Source organism: Telopea speciosissima, chromosome 5 (assembly GCF_018873765.1).
Source record: "Telopea speciosissima isolate NSW1024214 ecotype Mountain lineage chromosome 5, Tspe_v1, whole genome shotgun sequence".
NCBI lineage: Eukaryota > Viridiplantae > Streptophyta > Magnoliopsida > Proteales > Proteaceae > Telopea > Telopea speciosissima.
The window spans coordinates 60626182-60651910 of record NC_057920.1 but is presented as its reverse complement, the minus strand read 5'-3'; the positions used below and the strand labels follow the sequence as shown (position 1 = coordinate 60651910).

General features: G+C 36.4%; 1 protein-coding gene across 1 annotated transcript in view; it reads left to right on the top strand.

Annotated features, from left to right (window-relative positions):
* Positions 1-5732: 5732 nt before the first annotated feature.
* Positions 5733-25729, top strand: part of LOC122662234 (cyclin-D3-1-like) — a 31666-nt gene continuing 11669 nt past the window's right edge. Inside the window, exons 1-2 of the mRNA XM_043857815.1 lie at positions 5733-5736; positions 11386-11397. The gene's annotated coding sequence lies outside the window, so the exon portion shown is untranslated. The remainder of the gene's footprint in view (positions 5737-11385; positions 11398-25729) is intronic.

The following is a 25729-nucleotide window of genomic DNA, read 5'->3' as shown; positions in this document are numbered from 1 at the left end:
GAAAATGGCTTGAGAGGACGCAGAGGTGGCTATTCTTTTCATGTTTTTTCAACCGGTCCAGTCCGTGAGAACACAAGATTGAACTATGTGTGCCAAACTCATTTCTATTCTCTATGCATTCTCGCAGAACAAAAGATCACCAGAAGCACTCTCCAGAATGAATGTAATTAGGGTTTAAGAACCCGGAATAGCGATCCGGATCCGGATCGTTTCGGCTTCCAATCCAGGCTAAACTGGTCTGGAATGGACCTGGAATTAGTAGATTTCAATCATCTAGGTTTCTTTTGTACAGATTACCCCAAACTGGATGGGGGATTGGAATCAATCGACCCATCCAATTTTTACGTTTGGAAAAGCAGGGATGTGCTGGTCATTTTGCGTTTGATTGTATCTGAGCACAGGTACAAGTCTAGACGCATGACCGAGTGGTGTTCTTTCTCTCTTTCTTTTAATAAAATAAAAAAAGTAACTAATAAAATTTAGAGTTTTTCAAATGCCCTCCCTAAATTGCCCAAACATAGAAATGCACCCCTACTTTCCAAACTTTATAACAATCTAATCCAATATGGTAATCTGGGACGTTGGATGTTAGTTCCAGGGAATCTAATGATCAAAATGCCCTTGTGATATAAACCCGCCAAAATTAAAGAGTAAAATGACCAAATTGCCCTCATCTTCCTCAAATCGTTTAAGGTTTGAAATTGAAAATTTTTTCTCCATTGACATTACAACTGTTCTTGCTCCAAGATCAAGACACTGCTGCAAGGTCACCGCTGCCACCTGCAAGTACTCAATCTGCTCATTAAGCCCTTTCCGCCAATAAATGGAGCAGATAAATCCAGAGGGGGAGAGAGAGAGGGATTATATGTTTTATTATAATAAACTTAAGATTGAATTGAATTAGTTATTATTATATGTTGTATTATAATATTGTGAGGTTATAATTGTTTATATATTTTAATTTTTTATTCAAATAAATGTAAACTCAAGATTGAATTGAATTGGTTATTGTTATATTTTTTTCTTATAATAATTATAAGATTATAATTGTTCATATGTGTTAATTTTTTATTTAAAACGTTTGAATGTCTCTTAAATTTTTAGTGGGAATTGTTTTCCTTACCATAGTTGTTTATTTTAACCATGCATGACCTAATATATTATGTATACATTAATTGGTTTTAAATGATTTACCATTGGTTTAAACGATTTAGTTCAATTAAAACCGTTTAACTAAATGTTCTCAAATTTAAACCTAAAACTGAACCATTTATTAAATGATTTGGTTTGTTTCGATAAATGGTTTCGACATCCTTAATTTATATTATGGAATATTTCCACCATCCTTTTATAAATTTTTTTAAAATTAACAATTTTTACATGATCTTTCTCTATTATAGATTTGGTTCTATGAAAAAATTACAACTTGCTCCTCAATTTAAAACACCAAATTTCAGATGAAGTATGATTGATTTCGCCTAATTGATTGTCCATTCTACTCCGTTAACAAATAAATTACGTAGCTAAAAAAAATGCCAACTTTACCCTCTTCTAATATCTTTAATAGAAAACTGTTAAATAATACAATGTAAAATATCAACTTTGCCCTCTTCTAAGATCATAAACCAAAAACCTATTCAAATGGCAATTTTTCCCTTCAATTCAAATAATCTTATTCTAATTTTTTTTATTTTTCTAACATAAAAAAGTGGGACCCACCACTATTTCTTCCTCTTCTTCTTCAACCACCGCCCCACGACCGTTGCAACCTTCGTCCCACTCCTTACGATCAAAGCATCACCCTTCTGAACTCTCAATAGTAATACCCAATTTCAGATTCAGATATTAATTACAGTAGGAAAAACAGTACCCAAATTGGACCTATCGATAAGGGCCACTTAGAGCTTCAGGTAAAAAAATGAAGAACGGATTTAAGAGTTAGCAAATAGCCCCCATATTGCAATCAAGTGAAGCTCTAACGGAGGGGATAAAGCTCTTAAAATAGAACCACCGCCCCACGACTGTTGCAACCTTCGTCCCACTCCTTACGATCAAAGCATCACCCTTCTGAACTCTCAACAGTAATACCCAATTTCAGATTCAGATATTAATTACAGTAGGAAAAACAGTACCCAAATTGGACCTATCGATAAGGGCCACTTAGAGCTTCAGGTAAAAAATGAAGAACGGATTTAAGAGTTAGCAAATAGCCCCCATATTGCAATCAAGTGAAGCTCTAACGGAGGGGATAAAGCTCTTAAAATTTCAAATCAATCTAATGATTCAGTACTGAGATAGGGAGAAATCTTGATTTAGGGCTCAGTTTAGGGACATTTGGGATAATAATCAAACCAGATCATAGATCGCCTCAAGACTCCAATCGAACCCCCTTCTCAAGGTGCAGAGCAATAGATGATAGCATGTTCAAAAGTAAGCTTTTCTCTTCAGTTTTTTATTTTTATTTTTATGCCCTCAAGGTTTCTTACCATCGATTGGAGCTGTGCTAGAAGCTGCATCTTCTGAAAGACTTTGCCGCAGATTGGGCATGGGAAGCCGCGTCTTCTTAAAGACGAGATGGAGTAGAGGGCGAGAGAGAGGAGAAAACTTTCACTTCTTCATTGAAGTACGATCGGTACTTTGGGATATGAAGCAATCCAAATGGAAGAGGAGGAGAACCAGAGAGATGAAACAACCACTGAAGAAGAACCGTACTGCCGCCATAGCTAAGGGAGCTTATGCTCTGAAAACCCCTAAATCCTCTTTCTGATTCGAGTAACAGGGGAAGGGGAGGTGTGAAGTTAGGGATGCCCTATGGGTAAAATAGTAACCTCACACTTTGGAAGTGGTATATTAGTCATTTGAAGGCAAACTTAACCAACACCTTAAGTGCGTAACACCTAACTAACGGAGTGGGGCTAACTGTAACAACGAACCTAAACTCAGGGGGTGTGGTTGTATAATTTAAAAATACAGGGGGTCGCAGTGTAATTTTTCCTATTTATATTGATCTTATAAAGAACCAAGGGCAAATCTAAGATAACCTTAAGGGAAGTAATGGTGAAAAAAGACATGCTTAGCTTAGGCCTTACTCCTAGTATGACCTCAAATAGAGATGATTGGAGATCAAAGATCCATGCGGTTAACCTCATTTAGCTGGTCTTTGTTGTTGTGATGTTGTTATGCATTCACGCCTCTTTGGGACCTAGAATGTTGGGCAGTTAAGAAGCGTCGATGCCCTACAGTTTGTGTCAATGTGTATGTCCCCCCCCCCTTTCTTTAATTTTATCTATTGACACCTATGTAGTTGTACCCATGTTGTCCCCCCCCCCCCTTTTTTACTTTGTTAGTGTAAGTATCGTGGTCCTCGGGATGAGGATTCCTCAGCCTTTTGGCGACAAGGATTGGCTTCAATGAATAACGGCGTATCATTCAGATATATCATCATGAGGATTGGGATCATGTTTTATAAAGAAATGGAGTCGCCACCTAGGATTAGGGCCTAGGACCCAATGGATGTAGCCCCATCCGGGGTTAGCGGAAAGGGCTACGTGATTCCATATGGTCTGGTCAGAGATTCAGGATAAGTAATCAGGTTACGAGGGTGGGAAGGTGTTAGGCACCCACCTCGCCTGGATAAATCAATTTTTCTACTAGATGCTGGTTTTTGAATATTCTCCCTTAATAATATATCATATACTAACATGTAAGGCTAAGTTATGATGCACAAATCTTGACAAAGAAAGAAAAAATCATTTATTATGTACACTAAACGAGTTGCTTTAATTGTCTACATTATGCCAAAAATAATGAGAGGGAAAAAGACAGATACCTGTCTAGAAATGCAAGAAATAAATGAAAGCGCACCGAGGGCGAAATATGTGATGTCTCACGGCTCAGGTGGAGACGGACGATCGGCTTGTCTCTCTCTTGTCGGACAGAATGAGGTTATACGAGATGAGTTTTGTCACTCGGACTTCGGGCAAAGTAACTGCTATATAAGAGATTCTTGTTATCTGTATACAGACAGAATAACGACTGTGAATGGGGTTTTTCGTTATCCGTACATTGACGGGATAACAATACTTGACGGGCTAAGTTATGCTTGGATGGGTAACCGAAGGATCTACCCACGTCGAAGAACTCCACTCACTCATATACTCATGAGGGAAAGACGGGGGGAAAGAGGGTGAAAAGGGGGCAAAACAAGCCTTGGTGGGTCTCCTTACCTGAGAAAAGCTTGTTTTGGAGGAAGGGGGACCCTCCTATTTATAGGAGAGGGTCTGTCCTCCACGGCGCTGTGTAGATGTCCACGGCGTCGTGGGGGACTTTTTCACGGTGTCGTGGGTGACATCAGCAGGCTGATGTCACACCCCTCCGTGGCGTCGTGAAAAAAGTACACTGGTGCCATGGTGGGCCCCCACGGTGCCGTGGAAATGTCCACGGAGCCGTGGGAGCGCAGTGTCACTTTTCCTTGATTTTGGGCCTTGTTTGGACCCATGGGCTTGATCTTTTTGGGTTTTCTTCTCCTTTTTGACCGCCGTGGTGGGGGAGGGTGAGCAGTACCTCCTTCAGCGTTTAGTTAAAGGGTTTGATAAGTCATTTTAAGGATGTTAGGGTGATTTGGTTAAGATGTAGGGACAAGAGTCCTTCTTGAGAGAGATACTGATGTCTGTCCGTTTCCTATTGTCATCATCGCCAGGGGGTGACAAAATTCAGCGTCTACAATTAGTTTTAATCATTTGTCTCTTATTGGATCCATGTAGCTGACCCCATTAAGTTGGGATAACGTTTGCACGTTGTTGTTGTTGCTGCTTCTAATGGTGCCAATAAAACATTACATCTTATTTTCACGGGTTTACAAGCAACCCAAGTGTTTTTTACAAGGCATACTAATACCCTTAACGGAGCAGCTTTCTAGGATCAATATTCCACCTGATCCTTTCTCAAAGGATCAGTCTCTCACACTTTCACTAAGTGAGTGATTGAATTTTTTTTTTTTATTCACAATTATAACACCTCTATATAAGTAGATATACAAATAAAACACTAACGACAAACACCCTCTAATCTAGGGTAGATGTACAAATGACGAACACTTTCTAGATTGCAGCGCTATGAGGTTCGAGACCCAACTCTCTACCATGGTTCTACTGTAGCTTGTGGTCAACCTTTACAGTCAACCTCGGCCATTCCGGAGTTGGTCCCAAGGTTTTTATGTATGCTTAAAAAATCGTTGATTCTATCCATTTTTTTGCTCAACTTTAGGTGTGCGATTAAGACATCATGTCTAGTGAAATGCACATGATTTTTAGGCCTTTTTTACTTGATCAAAAAATATAATTAAACCTTCTAATTTCAATTACAAGTATATGGTCAAGTACCACATAGAAGAGTCAAGATTACCACTGTTTATCAAGACTTGATACACATTAAGCCTTTGATCTAATTTGTGAGCTCTGGTTAAACCATGGTCATAAAGTAAGTCACTGCCTTAGAAGAATCGATGTAAGTTAGGAATTTAAGAAATAAGCCAATAAAAGCAAATTCCAAGTCTAGAAACCAAAGTTTAGTCTTCACAATCAAAATGCCACTGAAACTTGTTGAAGATGTAGACGCTCGCCTTCCGAGCTCTTCAAATTTCTCCAATATAAGATGTTTTCCAAATGCACATTCTTGAAGATAGACAACTGTTGCTCGAAGCTTAGTGATCAATGTTTGTTTATCTTGGCTTCTCAAGTACTCAATACTTTAGAGAGTTTATCGAAATTTTTTTTTTTTTTTTTGTATTAGAGTAATCCTTTGAATGACGTCTAAAAAAACATACATAATAAAGAGCAAACTTTTTCAATACTTAGCAAACATGTTAGAGTCACTAAAATAATATTAGCTATAAACAATATTTCAATGAGCCAAATCTCTTAAAGTTGCATTATTGGGTATGGATATGTCCTTTGATGGGCCTTTCACATCCTTCCTTTTACATTTCATCTTGCATCATTTACCAATATTAATTTGAGTAAACTCTTCCTTCGATATTGAAGCACTTGCATTGTCCATAGCACCTTTTATCTGAGTTGTAGATCATATCTTACTACTTTGGCAATCTAAGATACTTTTCAACTTGGATAAGCTCAAGCATCTTATGTGTGGAGGGTCCTACGTAAAACCTTAAGACATTAGGTGGAGAGAACTCCTTATGCATATAAAAGTACTAATGATCTTAACAAATCGATGTGGGACTATAACTCTATACCTCAACCTCAACATCTTAATTCCCGACTCTTCTAAAGGGGGAGTTGGGCAGTGATCAAAAATTCTATGGGAAATTTCATTCTTGCGATTTCTGAGCCATACTCTCTGTTAGACATCCTGGAAGGCGAAGTTTTGGCGGTTAGATTGGGGCTTTTGGAAGCTGTTAGTAGAGGTTTCTATTATGTTATCGTGGAATCTGATAATGCTAGCCTCATCAACTTCATCAACAATCAATCTTTGTCTCTGCCTTTCAACACTAGGAGCATAATCTCGAACATCAGGCAGCTTACTGTGCGCTTTTGTGAGTGTCAAGTTGTTCATATTTCTAGGATTGCAAACAATGTTGCACATTGCTAGCTAGGAAGGCCCTGTCTTTGGCATGCAAGACAGATTGACCTAGTTCCACTCCATAGCTTTGGGATCTTTGTAACCTGGAAGCTATGTGCTCCGCTTGTCTTTCACAATAGATTATCCTTTTACCAAAAAAAAAAAAAACATCTCAATTTCCTCTTATATATAATTTCGGCGTACTTGACTGCATGTGGATAAACAACTTAATTAGGGATGATCATAAAGGGATCTGAGCTCTGATACCACGTTGGAGAGTCTAACTCCAAACTTTAAGGCTCCGTTTGGTTGCAAGGGAAATTAAAGGGAAGGGAAGGAAAAATTTTCAAACTTAAAAAAGAAACTTTTATAATCATTATCCCATGTGATTGTATAAATTACTTAAATTTCTTACCATATATAGTAAAGATACATTTCACATGTAATATTTATTTTACATTTTAAACCAAAGGGAATTGGATGCAAAGTAAAGTGGAATTTAATAACCAAATATGGAATGATTTGGAGTTATTGATATTGTCACATGGTGTCACATGGGGTAATGATTACAAAAATTCCTTCTTTAAGTATGAAAATTTTCCTTCTCTTCTCTTTAATTCCCCTTGCAACCAAACGGAGTGGTCTACGACATTTGGTAGAGAGAACTTTTTAAGTATATGAGGGCACCAAGGATATGAACTGTTGAATATTTAGAGATGATCATAAAGGGACCTGAGCTCTGATACCACGTTGGAGAGGAACGAGAGAGAGTTCAGCGTTTAGAGTTAGGCTCGATTTTTAGTATCCACCAGAATACACCTCTTAAATATCTAGGCCAAGAATCCTGAACTCATTTTAGAATTCACCCCCTTGTGGATTCTAAAATTACACATAAAATTGGATTCTAGTATTTTCTTGGATTATAACATGGAACTGTGTTCCGAGAAATCAAACACGCTTTAAAATATAGAATCTGAATTCCGTCGAATTCGACTCCTCAGAATCCTTCAACCATTCACAACCTAAGGCATTTGATGGAGATAACTTTTTAAGTATATGAGGGCACCAAGGATATGAACAATTGAATATTTTGACATTTGATGTCTGTCCATCAAACTCAATTTAATTTTATTAAATTAATTAATTACATATTCATTATGTTCTTGTTATAATTGTTATATTTTGTGTAACAACCTAATAGTACCCTATTTGTTTTTAACTATGGACAGATAGTATCCTACTAGTACCCTACTTGTGTAACAGCCTAATAGTTTCCTACTTATTTTTAATATTTTGTCTGTTTTGGGTTTTCTCCTACTAATGCTCTAAAGGAAACAAAGAGTAAGTAACACAGTAAACCTTCTGGTCTTCAATTTAAAATCTTTAATATTCTGTTTTACTTCATTCTTTTTTAAGTTGTGAATAACTTTCTAGTTTAGTTTTGAATTGTCTAAAATATTTCTTTTTTTCTCTTTTCTTTGGTAATCTCTCTATCAAATCAATAACTTTGGTTCTCCCTACAGTACGTTACAAAACTTCTAATCTCTCAAGATGGTACTTAGTCTTAGAGGAAAATTTGAAAAATCTGTGGAGGAGAAAAAGAATAATCTTATCCGTTAACAAAAGGTATCATAGTTGATTAAAATGAAGTTCAAAAATCACAAGGAAGTTATGAAGGGGATGATAGCTATAGAGTTTGATTCCCTTGGTATCAATTCTAATTCTGTTTCCAATAATCAAGAAGAAATGAAGGAATGGATTAGAAAGAAAAGACATCAATTGCTTATAATTGAGAAGCAGAACAAGAAGAATAAGGGAAATAGTCTTGTTTCTTCGATGTTGTTGGAACCCACATAGCAATAATGCCTAGAGAGTTTCTGAATTTAATCAATGAACATGGAGGTGATGATGTGGTATGGGTGATAGAGAATACACTAATAGCTATTAATGTGAGTTGGGATCATAATTCATAACCATCTATCCATACCAGAAAGCTAAGCAAGCATTACATAAGGAGGGAATACCTGTAGATGTGTTGGAATTGGTAATAGGAGCCAAAAAGCCTGAGTTGCGGAGTTTGAACTTTAAAAAATGGCTGATGAACAGAAGCAGAATTTATGTATTAATAAAAAAATTGAGCCAAGTTGATGGTGGCAAAAAATCTACATGAGGGTGATACAGTCCAAATCTGGTCCTACAGAGGTTCACAAAATGGGGGAAGAAGAGGGAAGAAACTCTATTTTGTAATTAATGTTCTTCCACAAAATATTCTTTTATGGCTCCATTTGATTTTTAACTAGGTTTGGACTCTTGATCAGGATCAGGATGACGATATGGAGGGTGATCTGTTATACTATTTAATTATCCTATAATAAAATCTAGGGATGTCTAATAGTCGGTTCAGCTCGGTATCGATCGGGCTGAATCGGTTTGAGTCTTTGACTTAGATAAACCAAAACCAAACCGTTAAGAAACTTCGGTTTTCGATCGATTTCGATTTCGATCAAGTGCGATTTCGATTTATTTTGATTTTTTAATATCGGATTAATACTAGTTTATATCGATTTGTTTTCGGGTTTAAACCATAATGAAATCTTATATTCATATTTTGTAGTTAGAAAATATTCGCTAAAAATACTTTAATTCACATTCTCCAAGTCAAAACAAATAAACAACCATGAATATATAAGATATGTTTATGTTGTGATCCGAACAAAGAAGAATAAATTGTAAGGGAAAGAATAGATGATAACTACTATTTAAATCAATGGATAAATAGAATTTGTGACAAAATCATTGTTACAAATCATATAATTATTTATCATTAATTGTAAGAGGAAGATAAATAATATTGAAATCACATAATGTTATTTGACAACCAACTAATTTTGTATAGTGAACAAGTAGATCAATGGAAGAAGCATTGTTACAAATGATAAATAATATTGAAATCACCCCAAGGGTTTAGCTCAGTTGGCAAAAGACCAACTCCTCAAATAAGAGGTCATGAGTTCAAACCACCTTAGGGCCTATCCCTATCTCCTAATTTCCCCCTATTATACAAGCTCTTAATCCAAAAAATAATATTGAAATCACAAAATGAACCCTAATATCAAATCATTTATTTGACAACCAACTAATTTTGTACAGTGAACAAGTAGATCAATCGAAAAAGCATTGTTACAAATCAGTTTCCCTATTTTCATAACCTTATACTCATTGATTTGTAATAATTCCCCTTACAACCATAAATTTGTTCACTAATATTGAGATCAATGGATGATCAATTCACTTATTCATAATCTTATACTCAATCATATTTTATCGGTTTCATTCGGTTCAATTTTTTGTTTGTTATTGGTCGGTTTGATTTTCAATCAGTCCTATCATACCCTAGTCCAAAATCAATCCAATAAGAATCGGTTTAGTTCGGTTCGGTTCTGTCTTTTTCAGTCGGTCTTAATGGTTCGGATTAGGTTTTGACACCCTTAATATAATCTTTTAGAGAATTTCTCTGTCTCTATTCGGTTAGTGTTTTTGGTGTCTCTCTTCGATTAGTGTTTGTGGTGATGTGGATTCGTTTCTCTCTCTCACTAATGACCTCACTGAAAATGGTTAAACAATTGTAAGGTGAGTGAGTTAGAGGAGTTGACACAGAATAGTCAAGAAAAGTTCCTACATGACATTAGAAATTGTTGCTGAACTATGAGAAGAATTTGAGTGCCATATATGTTATTATTTCAGTATATTTGTTGTTATTCTGCTGCTACTATTATCATGTATCATACGTCGTCTCACATGAATATTTTTTTTTTTTTTTTTCTCTTCCTTGATCGTGCAGCCCCATGTGGATGATATTATTTTTCATACCACCATTGGTGTGGCGTGAGATATTTCTCGCAGCGGAGGTGTGGGGAACCCTCTACCAAAGAAATATATTCAATTAAAAGAGAATCTATTCTAAAAAATTGAACTACCAAATGGATTTTTTATTCTCAAAATATTTTAGATTGGTGCAACCAAACAATTTTTATTTTTTTGACCAAAATCCTATTTATTGACTATTTCAAGAAATCAATTTGAAATTAAAATAGAAATCATACCAAATTAGACATAAGTTTCTTCTTCAAAACCCATTTGTAGCCTATCGTTTTAGCCCCTTTACGCAAATCAATGAGCTGTCAGGTCTTATTCTGCATTAAAGAGTTCATTTCTTCAACAATGGCTTCTTTCCATAATAGTAAGTCCATAGATCTCATTGCTTCTTTAAAGTTGGATGGATCAGCCTCTAAATGGTAGGTCACAAAATCTTCACCAAACTCCTTAGGTACTTGATCTCTGGTAAAAACTCGTCTAGACTCTTATTCAAAAATCATTGTGGGATGAGTGTAAGAAATAATTGGTTTAGATTCCAAAGGTGATTCTGTAACCATTCCTATCAGACCTGGTAAGGTCATACCTTTGTCTTTGAGAAATTTATCCTCAAAAAATACAGCATCCCTAGATTCTATCACTACATTAGTTGAGAGATCCAATAATCGGTCTGCAGCACTGTCTTCTGCACATCCTAGATGCACACAAGTGTTGGTTCTAATTCCTATCTTAGGTCTCCTAGGGTCTTGTATCCTTACATAAGCAATACAACCCCAAGTTTTAAGAGTGTCAAATCTACAAGGATAATTATGCCACATTTCATAAGGAGTAGAAGTCAACTTAGAGTGTAGTAATCTATTCAGAATGTGATTGACAATCAACACTGCTTCTCCTCAATAACAAGCAGGCATGTCAACTATCAATAACAAGGAGTTTAACATTTATGTCAACGTCTTGTTCTTACGTTCAACTATGCCATTTGATTGAGGTGAGTAGGGAGCAGTAGTTTCAAGTATTATGCCCAAGGAGGCACAAAATTCTTTGAACTCTGTTAATTTATATTCTTCTCCTCTATCACTTCTAAGTCTCTTAATCTTCAAGTTCAACTGATTTTCTATTATATTCTTGAAAATTTTAAAATTTTCAAAAGCTTCATCCTTCAATTTTTTTAGACAAATATGACAATACCTAGAAAAATCATCTATAAAAGTGATTAAATACTTTCAACCACCTTTGGTAGTGAAGTTTTTAAAATCACAAAGGTCAAATTGCATTAATTCAAGAAGTTCTGCACTCCTAGAAACCGAACAAAAAGGTTTTCTAGTAATTTTGATTTGAGCACACACTTCACATCTGTCAAATTTAATCGAAGTGTCTAATGGCAAATTATGAGTTTTAGCAAGTTTGAGCAACTTTTTATAATTCGCATGTCCTAATCTGTAATAAAATATTTTAGGATCAAGCAAAGTAGAACTAACCTGATTAATTGTTTCATTTGCTAAACTTAATCGATATATGTCATTGACTAAATAAGCATAGCCAAAATAATAAGAGTTAACAGATAAAGTTACTCTATCACCATGAAAAGAAACACACTTGCCAGCATCACATAATAGGCTAAGTGAAATTAAATTCTTCCAAAATCGTGAACTACTTTAACATTTTTTAAAATTAAAGTCTTACTTGAAGACAAGACCAGATTTGCAGTTCCTTTTTGAGTCACCTCCACTAATGCTCCATTGACAACTGTAACCGTTTCTGCTACTTTGGTCGTCTCAATCAGCGAATTCATGTTATTGCACATATGACAAGTTGCTCCGAAATTCAACCACCAATCTGAAGAAGATCTGGTCTATCCCTTTCCAACCATGGCAACAAAATTGATAGGCTCAGTCTCATTCACCATCATGTGAACTTTCTTTTCTGGTATGTCAGAATCCCCCTTTTTACGGTGTCTACACTCATTTGCATAGTGGTCCCATTTACCACAGTTGTGGCTGCCATTCTTTTTGAAAGTAGTATTTTTGACTTCCAACTGTTGTGGTTCACTTTTAGGTGGCTTGAATTTCTTTGAAAATTTCTTGGGATCTGAAACCATGTTAATAGCTGATTGTTGTTGTCTAACCATCTCCAAGTTATTTCTAGCCCTATTCTCGTCTTTGATTCTGATGAATCGCTTGAGATCATCTAACCCCATTTGCACTTTCTTTTTATACATCTCAATTTTAAAAAATGCCAAGATGAAGGTAACTTAAAGATAATAGCACCAACTAGAAACGCATCACAAACAAGTATTTTTTTTAGATTTAATTTAGACTGTAAATTCTCAAAATCAGTTACTTGAGTGAGGATAGCCTTGTCTTCTTGAAATTTGAAGTCTATGTACTTATCGACTAAGTGAGTTTTGGATAGTTCATCCTCCTTCTTGAATTGAGCGTCTAAACTATCGCAGATCCCCTTTATAGTTTCAAATTTACTATAGGTTTCTGTAAGTCTATTTGACAGACAATTAAACAAATAATATTTGCAAAATCTTCATCACCAACCCATTGAGATTCTTCAATATCAATACAATCTTTGAAAGTATTTGTTACGATATAAAAAATATTCAAATATTTTAAATCAAATTGAGTCTTCAGTTTTCATGCGTTGAACTCAGATCCACTAAAAGTTTTCAATTTGATCATCTCAAAGGTTGCTATTAGGTTTTTTTATTTAAAAAAAAATTAAAACAGAACAATCGCACCTAGTGAGTGAAAGATACCGACGGATCAAAAACACAACCGACGATGCCATCGACGGCTAGTGGCACTGGCGCTAGTCATTGATGGTGCCATTCGATTATTAATAATCGAAACAAATAAAACGTTGTCTGCACACTTTTCCCCATTTTGTTTTTTGAATCAATCAAATCAAAAACTTTAATAAAAGTTTTTTGACAAAGTTCTAATCTGCAAACTTTCTTTTGACCCCTTTATTTTTTTTGTTTTTATTTTTATTTTTATTTGTATAATCAAGCAATCAAAGCTTTGACAAAAGCTTTCTGACAAAATCAATCAATGCTTTTTGTCTTTTAGTAAACAAACAATAAAAAAATCAACAAGAGCCCTTCAACAGCTTTTAAAGACAAAACCAAAGTTGATCACATGAGAAAGGGCTAGAACCGTGATTCCGTTAAAGCGCCGTTGAAAAAAAAAAGAAAAAAGGAAGGAAAACGAACAGCTAAGCAGATCGGCTTAAAAATAAAATTCTTTTGTATTGCTTTAAGAATGGTAGGGTATTAGGGTTTAAGCATAAGGTTGTTTAAAGCAATACACCCTGCATATCAAGTTTGGAATAAACAGGTTGCTGCATCCAGCTAGCATTTATAGGAAAGACTAGGGTTTTAGGTTAGATAGGTTCTATCTAGTGGGGCCCACTACAGCTTGGTTCTTTCTTCAAGAAGATTTATATTAGAACATATTTAATAATATTTTTTAATATTAAAGTATAATCTTGAGTCAAATTTGATTGGGTTCTATCCGGTACATGTGGACAAACAACGTAGGAATGATCATAAAGGGACATAGGCTCTGATACCACATTGAAGGTCTAACCCAAAACCTTAAGGCCTTGTTTGTTTGATGGATAAAAAGGAGGTGGAAAACTTGTGAGGGTGGATCCCACATATTATGGGTTGGGTTTACAAGAAAATAATGGAATATACATTTTATAGTGACAAAAAGAGGAAATGCACATGGGGTGGGATTTCATGGGAAATAAAGGAAATAGGAAGAGGAGAGAGATAGACTCAAGTAATTTTACCAAATTGATAGGACTTTGAAAGTGAATGGGATGAAAAAAAGAGGGGTGATACTTCACCAGACAAAAATAAATGCATTTAATGAGTTTACCAACAAGAGCCTTTCAACAGTTTTTGAAGACAAAATCAAAGTTGATCACATGAAAATGGGCCAGAACCGTGATTCCATTGAAACGCCGTTGAGAGAAAAAATAAAAAGGAAGGAAAACAAACAACTTAGCAGATCAGCTTAAAAAAAAATTCTCTTGTATTGCTTTAAAAATGTTAGGATATTAGGATTTAAGCATAAGGTTGTTTAAAGCAATACACCCTGCATATCAAATTTGGAATAAACAGGTTGCTGCATCCAGCTAGCATTTATAGGAAAGACTAGGGTTTTAGGTTAGATAAGCTCTATCCAATGGGGTCCACCACAGTCTGGTTCTTTTTTCAAAGAAACTTATATTAGAATATATTTAGTTATATTTTTTAATATTAAAGTATAATCTTGAGTCAAATTTGATTGGGTTCTATCCGGTATATGTGGACAAACAACTTAGGGATGACCATAAAGGGACATAGGCTCTGATACCACATTGGAGGTCTAACCCAAAATCTTAAGGCCTTGTTTATTTGACGGATAAAAAGGGGGTGAGAAACTTGTGAAGGTGGATCCCACATATTATAAGTTGGGTTGACAAGAAAAGGAAAAGAAAGAAAATAATGGAATATACATTTTGTAGTGGGAGAAAGAGGAAATGGACATGGAATAGGATTTCATGGAAAATAAAAGAAATAGGAAGAGGAGAGAGATAGACTCAAGTAATTTTACCAAATTGATAGGACTTTGAAAGTGAATGGGATGTGAAAAAGAAGGGTGACACCTCACCAGACAAGAATAAATGCATTTAATGAGTTTGTCTGGAAGTTTTCCACCTCGTCTAACCAACACCTACATTTGTGATAGTTTGATTGTGGGAAACATGTACATGTTTTTCGCCCCTTTTTTTTCTTTTCGATTTTTCTCCATCAAACAAATAGGGCTTAAGGCATTAGGTAGAGAGACTTTTTTAAACATATGAGGGCACCAAGGATCTGAATTGTTGGATATTTTGACATTTGATGTGTGTCCATCAAACCTAATTCAATTTGATTAAATTAATTAATTACATATTTATTATGTTCTTGCTATAATTTTTATATTTTGTGCAACAACCTGATAGTATCTAACTTGTTTTCAACTATGAACAGACTTGGGCATTCTGTTTTAAGGTGGTCGTATTGTATATTTCCCCAATGGGGATTGGTTCAAAATATAAATACAAGCACTTTAATGTGTTGAACAATGACCCATTTGAAATTCCTGATGGTTCACTATCAATTGTGTTTGATAACATGAATTTTTTGTAGTTAGTCTCTTTTTTCCTGTCTTCACTACCAGTTGTGTTTGACAACATGAATTTTAGAGAGAACATCCAAGTAAGAATTGTCAAATTATGACTGGTCTAAGTTTTGGCCAGGAGTTTATTTTGTAAAGAGTTTACAAAATGTGTCTTATTATTTTATTATATTAAATTTTATTTGAAAAAAATTGAAAATTTTTTTTTAGGTCTAATCAACAGTCATGACACTCCTATTATTAATTGCAATGAATTTATCTACATGGTGGTGATTTTTATTCTATGGTTGCATATCCATTATAGATGTTGATAGTATGAGGGAGAAAGTGTAATAAAAATATCTACCTGTAAATACCGTGGTCCTCGGGCCGAGGGTTCCTCAGCCTCTATGGCGACAAGGATTGGCTTCGATGAATAACGGTGTATCGTTTCGATATATCATCATGGGAATGGGATCATGCTTTATACAGAAATGGAGTTGCCATCTAGGGTTAGGGCCTAGGACCCAATGGGTGTAGCCCCATCCGGGGTTAGCGAAAATGGCTACGTGATTCCATATGGTCTGGTCAGAGATTCAGGGTAAGTAGTCAGGTTACGAGGGTGGAAAGGTGTTAGGCACCCACCTCGCCCGGATAAACCGGTCTTTCTACTAGATGCTGGTTTTTGAATATTCTCCCTTGATAATATATCTTATACTAACATGTAAGGCTAAGTTATGATACACTAATTTTGACAAAGAAAGAAAAAATCATTTATTATTTACGCTAAACGAGTTGCTTTAATTGTCTACATTATGCCAAAAATAATGAGAGAAAAAGAGACAGATACCTGTCTAGAAAAGCAAGAAATAAATGAAAGCGCACCGAGGGCGAAATATGTGATGTCCCACTGCTCAAGTGGAGACGGACGATCGGCTTCTCTTTCTCTTGTCAGACAGAATGAGGCTATACGAGATGAGTTTTGTCACTCAGACTTCGGACAGAGTAACGGCTATATAAGAGATTCTCGTTATCTGTATACAGAAAGAATAACGGCTGTGAAGGGGGTTTTTCATTATCCGTACACTGACGGGACAATAATACCCAAGAGCAGAATCGCTCTATGCTTGGATGGGTAATCGAAGGATCTATCCACGTCAAAGAACTCCACTCACTCACATACTCACGAGGGAAAGACAAAGGAAAAGATGGTGAAAATGGGACAAAACAAGCCCTAGAGGGTCTCCTTACCCGAGAAAAGCTTGAGAAATGAGGGAGGGGGACCCTCCTATTTATAGGGAGGGGTCCCCTCTCTGTCCTGGCCAGATAAGTCCTCCACGACGCCATGGGTGACGTCAGCAAGCTGATGTCACACCCCCTCATGGCGCCGTGGAAATTCGGTACACATCTCCACGGTGCCGTAGGAAGGAGCCTACGGTGCCATGGAAAAAGCCCATGGCGCCATGGGGGCGCAATGCCATTTTTCCTTATTTTTTGGGTTTTTGGCTCCCTTCTGACTCTTCAGAAAATTTTCTGTCGGGGGGCAGTACCTCCTTCAGCATTTGGTAAAAGGGTTTGATAAGTCATTTTAGGGATGCTATGGTGAGTTGGTTCAGATGTAGGAACCATAGTCCTTCTTGAGAGAGATACCGATGTCTGTCCGTGTCCTGTTGTCATCATCGTCGGAGGGTGACAAAATCCAGTGTCTACACTACCACTGGGGGTTTTCAGGTTATACTTTTTTCAGTGTCATCGTTTTATGCAATTAAGCACAACTTAAAGGCTACTCTTTAGGATCGCACCATTTGGCGCAATCTAGTCCGATAGATTATAATTTCTTAATAAAATTTTTCTATTTAAGAGAAGCTTTGTTGTATTCTTTTGAAGAAAAGAAAAATTGAGAGAAAAAGATAGTCTTCTTCCTCTTTACAAGGGTTTCAGCCATTGAAAGTGGTGCGGTCAACGAAGATTAAGACCTTGTATGGCACTCCTTTGGAGGAGTACACCACCTGTGTGTTAACCTATGAACCTAGTATTATTTCGTTATCACATGTATTCATTAAGATTCTTGCGCTATTAATTTTTGTAATGAATACTGTATCGATTCGCTTCCACCATCATCATCACGAACAAACCGATATGATCCCATAACTCTTGAACTCCCAACAGCTCAACACCTTCCATTCCTCATTCTTCCTTTTGCTTATGTCCCAACAAATGGTTTCATACAGACTTGGGCCGGACCCACCCAAGATCATCCAAGCCCAATCGGCAGTCAAATTAGAGAGTTCTATATCCTCGATTAAATAAAGGAACATGGAAATTCATACTGATATGTGGACAAATACAATTCCTGGATTTAACATCCATGGCCCACCATTGACAACTTAACGGAAGTAAAATTTTTAATTATGTTTTCTAGTTGAAGCAATTGTCTTTAAGAAAAACCTGGTGGCTCAGCCTTGTCAAACCCGATCAAGACGAAGCACTTTTTTTTTTTTTGGTATTTTTTTAATACAATAAATATGTATAAATTAGTAAAAAAATCAGAAAAATACAGAAAAAAATGGGAGAAAAAACCAGATAAAACAATGAATCACATGTCAATGCATTTTGAGTTTATATCATTGAACAAGAGAAGGGAGTCGAAGAGTTGAGGGTTTTTTACTGTTTTAGAATACTGATTTACTATTTTACTCAACTCAAGTTCTAAGTGAACTGGCTTTATGGTTTTTTTTTAAAATGACTAAACTTGTCGAGTTGTTATGACTCAGGTAAAAATACCGAGTCTTATTTGACTCGGACGATTTATGACCTAGTCTCGTCATTTTTTACCTTGACCTAGTCTACACGACTCTTGACCAGGTTTTTCAAATTTTGACTCGACTCGGATGACTCGCCCCAATCAAAACCCGTTTTCCAACCTTGTTGGAAAGTTTATTTCTTGAATGCAATTTTTCATTGGAAGATTTCTTTTCAGTAACTCTTAATTGAATGGATTCAATAACAGTTAGCTAATTCTAGATGTGAATTGGAATTTGAGGGAGATGGGTTTGGTCTGTCTGTCTATGTGAGGCTGCACATTGGGCTTACTTGGGCCTTAGCGCTTAAGTCAGCTGAAGTCGAGGGCTAGGTCTATGTTCTCATGGGCCTGAGCCCATCCAATCTATCTACAAAACCAAAATTCGGAAGATGATAAATCTTTTTAGGTAGAAGGGTTTGAGGTGTCCTCAATTGTTCATTGTAGTCCCCCTTAATTTTTTTTTCCTTGATTTATTTTACTAAAATCTTCTTTCCCTTTTCTGTCAAAAGATCTCTGTGGGGGAGTGCGCGCTGCACCCAGACATAATAGGGTGAAATGACCGTCCCGCCCCAGTGAAATGCAGAAATGCCCATCCTATTGATGCTTTCACATGTGCTCCTATTGGCCCCATGCACGTGCAGGGGCCATGCTCCCCCCACAGAGAGCACTCTTCCTTATTTATTATATGGCAGATCATATGTAATCACAAATGTTTTCTGATACAATCTAACCTCTACAAATAGTGTTGTTACCAGGAAGCCCATCACTATTATTTAGCTTTTATTGGTCTGGGCCAGCTCAAACCTTATTTTAAGCTTCCAACACAATCTAGCCCATTTTTGTCCCAGTGTGCTGTGTAACCCTATTTTTATTTCTCATTCTCACTAAGGCTCCATTTGTCTCCATGGTCCTGTTTGTTTCATTGTAAAATTTTCCGTGCAAATGATATTTTACAAGAAAATTTCCTATGTTTTTCAATGCATTTTCCCCCATATTTTACCTCAAAACAAACAGTGAAAAATTTATTTTTCCTTTTCCATAAACAAATAGATCCCATGGGGAGATTGTCATTTTTTTTTTGTTTTTTTAATTTTTTTTTATATTAATCGTTTCCGACAAGTAGGGTAATGCGCTTCCGGGACAGCCTCTTATCCAGGCTACATCCAGATTTGGGGCAAGACTACTTCAACCCCTAAATTATTAGCCTAGAACAACCCCATTCTACATCTCTATCTAAAGAATAAAAATCTCCTTCAGCAATTGAGTAACATTCAGGCTTGAATGCAAGTGGTCTAGTTATGAGGGTGGTCTCTCTGGCACTGGTCAGTGACAATTAGATTGCCCAGTCAAACGTACAAGGCTTGCCTTATCAACAATTGGACCTACCATTATGACCCATAACCCTTTCAGCCCAAGAACCGTGGTTCATATAATCTTTGATAAAGACAAAAGCATAAGCACACTAAGGCCCACTAGACTACCTGGCCCAATATCCCATATGCAGCCCTAGTAGTATACCTGTTTTGTCAATTGTGCCAACCTGTTCTTAGTAAATTCTGGTCCCAACCTATCCCCTCCTGGAGTCTAGCTTCTTGAACCTCAAGGTTACTGGTTCAACCGGCTAATCTAGATGGTTTTATGAGAATGTAACTTTTGTTCTGCAATGGTTGTGCAAACTTAAGTGTGTTAACAGTGCAGTTTCGGTTTAAATGGTTCGGTTCAGAGTGTAGTAGATAGAGTCTTGTTTTGTTATTGGTGAAGCCTAATCTCAGTCCACAAAATGTTGTGGTGATTTTTTGGCTGGCTGCTTCACCTTTGAAACACGTCAGAATGGCCAAAAAGTGCATACAGCAGCGCCATAGGCACTGTTACCTGAAGGGCTCGTCAAGAGCTTCGCTTTGATATGTATTTCACCTTATGTTGATTTAGGTGTGAACCGGGTGGGTTTCTGGGGGCAGTTTTGTACTTTCAGGGGTTAGGGTTTTCTTATAAATTGTAGCTATCTCTTTGAGAGGTGTGAGAGAGGGTTTGTATTTGCATCACAGAAATAGTGGATTCTACTGCATTATTTTTTCTAGCAATAGATAGGGAAGATGTAATAGGTTCATAAATGGCCCTTAAACAATTTATTAAACGGTTGGATCCAGTTTTAAACAGGTATATATTGGGTTCAAAACATATTCGGTTCGATTTTGATAAACGGTTTCGGTTTGATTTTGACACCCTCATGCAAACTACATTTCATATCTAATCAGCAAACATCTCTTATGAAACACATTTGTCTGTTACCTTCCACACAATGGCAATGAGTGCTGTCTATAAACAGCTTTGATCTGAAAATGAAATTGTTCACTCTTTTGTCACTAATTTTTCACCAATCACTATCTAATGATACTAAATTCTTGTTAATTGTGTTAATTTCCTTGTCACCATTAATGGCTAAGCCTCTTTCCATTAATCCAAGGGAAGATAGAAATTGAAATATTGAATCCCAAATATCCCAACACCTATGCTACAAATTCATCATTATCACTAGAAGAAAGATTCAAAAATAGAATGTAAAGAGAGACACTCATGGATCAACAAGAGAAAAGTTTTTCATTAACACAGTGAGACAAACCAGAATACAATGCTTAGGCTTCTACTGGTCCATTCCCTTTTGGTCAAAGTAATCATAATTTGACCAAGGAGAGACATAGACCAATAAGGGCTTTAATATTCCCTTAAGGGAAGACAAGGACAAGCAAGTAATCACTCCTCTAATGGTCTTGGATACTTCTACTACACTGATGTAAATTCTTGATTCGGCTCGGATACGGATTGGATGTGATCGGATCCGGATATTCCTTGACAGAAAACGGATATCTTTAAACAGATTCAGATGCATATTGAATTCGGATTTTTGATCATCCGTTTACATCTCTGCCTTGTGTAACCAGGACCTTCCTCTCCTTAGCGGATACAATTCACTGTCAATCCAGTTCTCTTGGATCATGATTCTCTTTTCCTCATATTCCATAACCTGTTGAATCTTCAAAAACCCTCAAGATCATTATTTACATAATTTTTTATTATTAAGTATTTGAATTTTTTTACGGATGGATTTTTATCGAAATATTCAGAATTTTTACCAGATCTCTAAACGAATACGGATGCCCTTAAATGGATATGGGTGCAGATTGGATTCGGATTTTTGGTTATCCATTTACATCCCTAGATCCGACCCATCAAATCTGAATGCTCTTAGGTTTTGGGAGGGTAATTAAATATGAAAGATAATATTATTATTTTTCAAATTAAGCATAGTTAATCACCTTCCCCATTAAAACCTGAATCTCACTTGCATTATAAATCTATGCATCAGATCTGCTATATTAATTTGACTTAACCTTGTTATTAATCCGTAATAACATGGTACATCCGTGTGGGTCAGTCAAATATTATGTAGTTTTTCACAAAAAATAAGAGCTTTAGACCTATTTGAATTGGTGGGAAGTGGGATCCTATAAACACTAACTATTAAGTATTAATCCTTAATTAACTGAAAATTTTGTAACGTTTTAAAATTTTAAACACGTGGAGTCCATTAGATTAGGAAGACAAAAGTGAGATGAACGTGTGCACTTATTAATTATTTTAATTAGGATTTAAATTGTAATTAAAGTTTTAAGCCAATCTCCACAGTCCACACTCCACACACAATGGTTTCTCTTTCTTTACTACAAAAAGGAAAATAGAAGACGTGTACTTAAGCCCTGTAAGATTCTAATAATCTTATTTTATTTAAGACCAGTACAGGGAAAGGACTATAATGGGACCAGCCGACTTTTGAGGATCTTCCCTTTTGTGTGTTAAGTATAAGACAAAAGGGTACATAAGTAAGCATCTGAGAGGGAGAGACTAGAGAGAGTCACCTTTTGAAATCAGTTTAAATGGGGGACAAACAAGCTAAGCTAACAACTTCAAATCTTATAGTAGTAAGGAGGAGAGAATTGGATTGGATTGTTATTGGTGAAGTCTTATCTCACTTCAGAAAGTGTTGTGGTGCTTTTTTGGCTGGTCATTTCACTTTTAGAAAACGGTAGATTAGTCTAAAAGTCCATACATCAGTGTCATAGGTTGGACCCTTGTAGAGTTCGTTGAAATCGTCAATTTGATATGCATTTCGACATATGTTGGGTTCAGGTCTGAATCAGACTGGGTGGGTCTCTTGGGTTTCTAAGGGTAGTTTTGTATTTTTTGAGATTAGGGTTTTCTTATAAAATATTTTTATCTCTTTGAGAGGGTGGGTTTGCTTCAAAGAAGTAGTGAAATCATTCTATCGTCCGGTCGTAGATATAGCCTTCCTATGTGATGGTGAACCACGTAAAATCTTTTCTTCTCTTTCTCTTTGTTTTTCTTTTGCAAAATAATCATTCTTGGCATTGTTTTTCTAACAAAGATTAGTACTAGATCATAAGTGTTTTAATTGAAAACCCAATTAAGAAATCTTCTGTTCACATGGATGGTTTCTTTAATATGTCTTATAGTGTGTGCTCATTTGACTAAAGGCTCATGTGAAGTAAGGCCAAAGGTTCATCTCTTGAGAATGAACTCTAAACCATAGGTACTTGACCATAAAATGTAAACTCTCTCTCTCTCTCTCTCTCTCTCCCTCTCTCTCTGTGCCAACTGCACTTCTGTAATAGAAATAAAATTTAAAGAAAGGGACCTAAACCATAGAGCAAAGGAGACAATGGAATTAAGAAGTCTCAAGTGACAGTGAAAGAGGGGTCCCTGTGGGGATCCTTAGGAGATTAATTAATCAACGAAGAGCACTAATTGTGGCGACACAGAAGATGTGGCGGATGTTCTGGATGCTTTCGATGGCGGACCACGGCGTCGAGGGGTTCCACATGTGTGGGTAGCCTTGAAGCTATAAACTCTACATGTAAAGGGTGATTTGTTCAGTTTAATAAGATACTTTAGTTAGAGCTTGAAGCAAAGAGAAAAGAAAGTAAATCCTTTTAAATTAATAGATACGTTGGGTGGAGAGAGAGGGAGAGAGAGAGAGTTTGGTTGCAACCATAACTCTATCCATATGGGTTTATGTGGGAGGAGATTAAGCTAGCTAATTCATGGACAATAGAATTCTCTCACTGAGCTTGGCAAAATACTTGATTTGAACTGTTAGGTACTTGATAGATACGTCAAAAGCTCTAGAGTTGATTGAACGCGATTAAATCAAGTCCTTTAATCTATTTCATACTAGGCTGGTCCAATTTAGCGCTCATACATTAGAGTGGGTGTCATTAAGCATATAACAGACCACTATAATTTCGCAGCCGTCGTCCTCAGCGGTTCTCACTCTAGACAGTTTTCACTTTGGCAGTAGGTAGCCTTTGTTGGCGGTTTTCACTCTACTCCAGGTAGCCCTCTCCTAGGTAGCCATTTCCGTGACTTGAACCAGTGACGTGGCCTGTTACTAGCTTTGATACCAAACGTTAGGTATTTGACTGATAATTCAAAAGCTCCAGAGCTGATGGAACACGTTAAATCAAGCTCTTTAACCTATCTCATACTAGGTTAGTCATCTAACGCTCATACACTAGAGTGAGCCCCATTAAACATATAATATGTACATTGTTGGTGAGAATATATACATTGCTAGAATTCGTTTCCCTTTTCTCTTTATTACAGTCATAATTGAAACCAAACAAGAGAGAAGAAGAAGGTCAAGAAGAGAGAGAGAGAGAGAGATGGTATGTTCAAATGTACATGATCATATCCTTGGCCAAGAACAAGTCTGTAATTCAGATCTACCTCTCTATTAGAGTAGAGTGGTAATTGGAACCAAACAAAAGAGAGAGAGAGAGATGGCTTATTCAAATGTAAATGATCATATCCTTAGCCTTGGGGTTGCAGAAGTTAAAAAAATGGAGTGAGAGTTAAAAATTAAGGTGGGAGTGAGTGACAGTGCACTCTCGGGAGCTCGAATCTCAAACAGTAAGAAGAGGAATCGCTTTGGACCCGAGGTGGGGGGCATTGAAGACTTGAGAAGCTAGGAAGGAGGTGGGGTGGGTCACACCCGTGCTGCCCATCTCCAAAAAAGTGAAGGAAAGGTTCATTGAAATTTGAATACCACATGTGACACTCAGAGGATTTGGTCCAAGAGAATTTTTGGGGTAAAAACTGTAAAAGGGTAAGGGAAAAAAGGTGAATTTTAAAGGTAAAAAGAAGCATTCCAAAGAAGAAGAAAAGGGTTAGAAATTTGTGTCTCTAAAAGTGTAAAAAGGGTTATGCATGTGTCTCTAGAACTTGTTTTTAAAACTCCTCTTGATCAGTGCAAGAACAAGTATCCGAAGTTTTTGTAGTTTTGTTGTTCCCCTTAATGATCATACAAGTTTAGATACTTTGCTTCTGATAATCTACTTGATTCAGAGTTCACCATATTCTTCTTCTTCCTCTTCCTCCCAAAGAGAGGCCAAAGGAGGGGTGGATTAAGAAAAACAAATAGATTAATTATTTTTTGCCATTAATTATAAAGATCTATATGCATTTTCTTATATTTTGATAATATAAGATACATATCTATTATGGGAAGTAGTTTTATGTCCAGGAGTGTGGCCTACAGTAGCACTCCCGCGTGTCTATCCCTCTCTTTCTCAAAATAAGAGGTCAGAGGTGTCTTTTCAAATGGAGAGGAGACAGATAGACTCATGGAAGTGCTAGTATAGGCCACACTCCCGGACAATGAACTTTCTCCCATCTATTATATATCATTTTATGTTATTTTTATTAATATTTGTATATTGAAAAATGGCAAAAGGTTTTATGCATGTTGTGTACGTACAAGGTCGTGCCTTCAACCGTTGAATGAGGAAGAGAGGGGGATGTACAATTACAGTTCTACCCCCATCTAACAATTTTACGGCACGACCGTGAATGTACATGTTGTGCATATATAAATACTAGGTCCTTCAAAATTAATTGGATTCAAATTTAAATAGTTGAATCCATGGCAAATTTGAACTTAGATATTTCAATACAATATCCTGTGCATGTCAAATTGATTTCACATTGCACATTTTCTAATTGGATATGAATTCAAATATTAGTTCATTTGCTACAAATTCAGTCCATTTATGCCTCTACTTAATGGGATTTTCTTATTTACACCCTCATAAAGTTGCAAATTTCAAAAGGGTTTGAACGTGTGCTTATTGAGTCGGACAACAAGACTGTAATTTCCTATCTGTAAAAAGAAATCACGATATCCCCTCTTCATTTGAAATCTATCCTAGAGGATGTTGTTTGTCGTACTTCTTATTTTGAA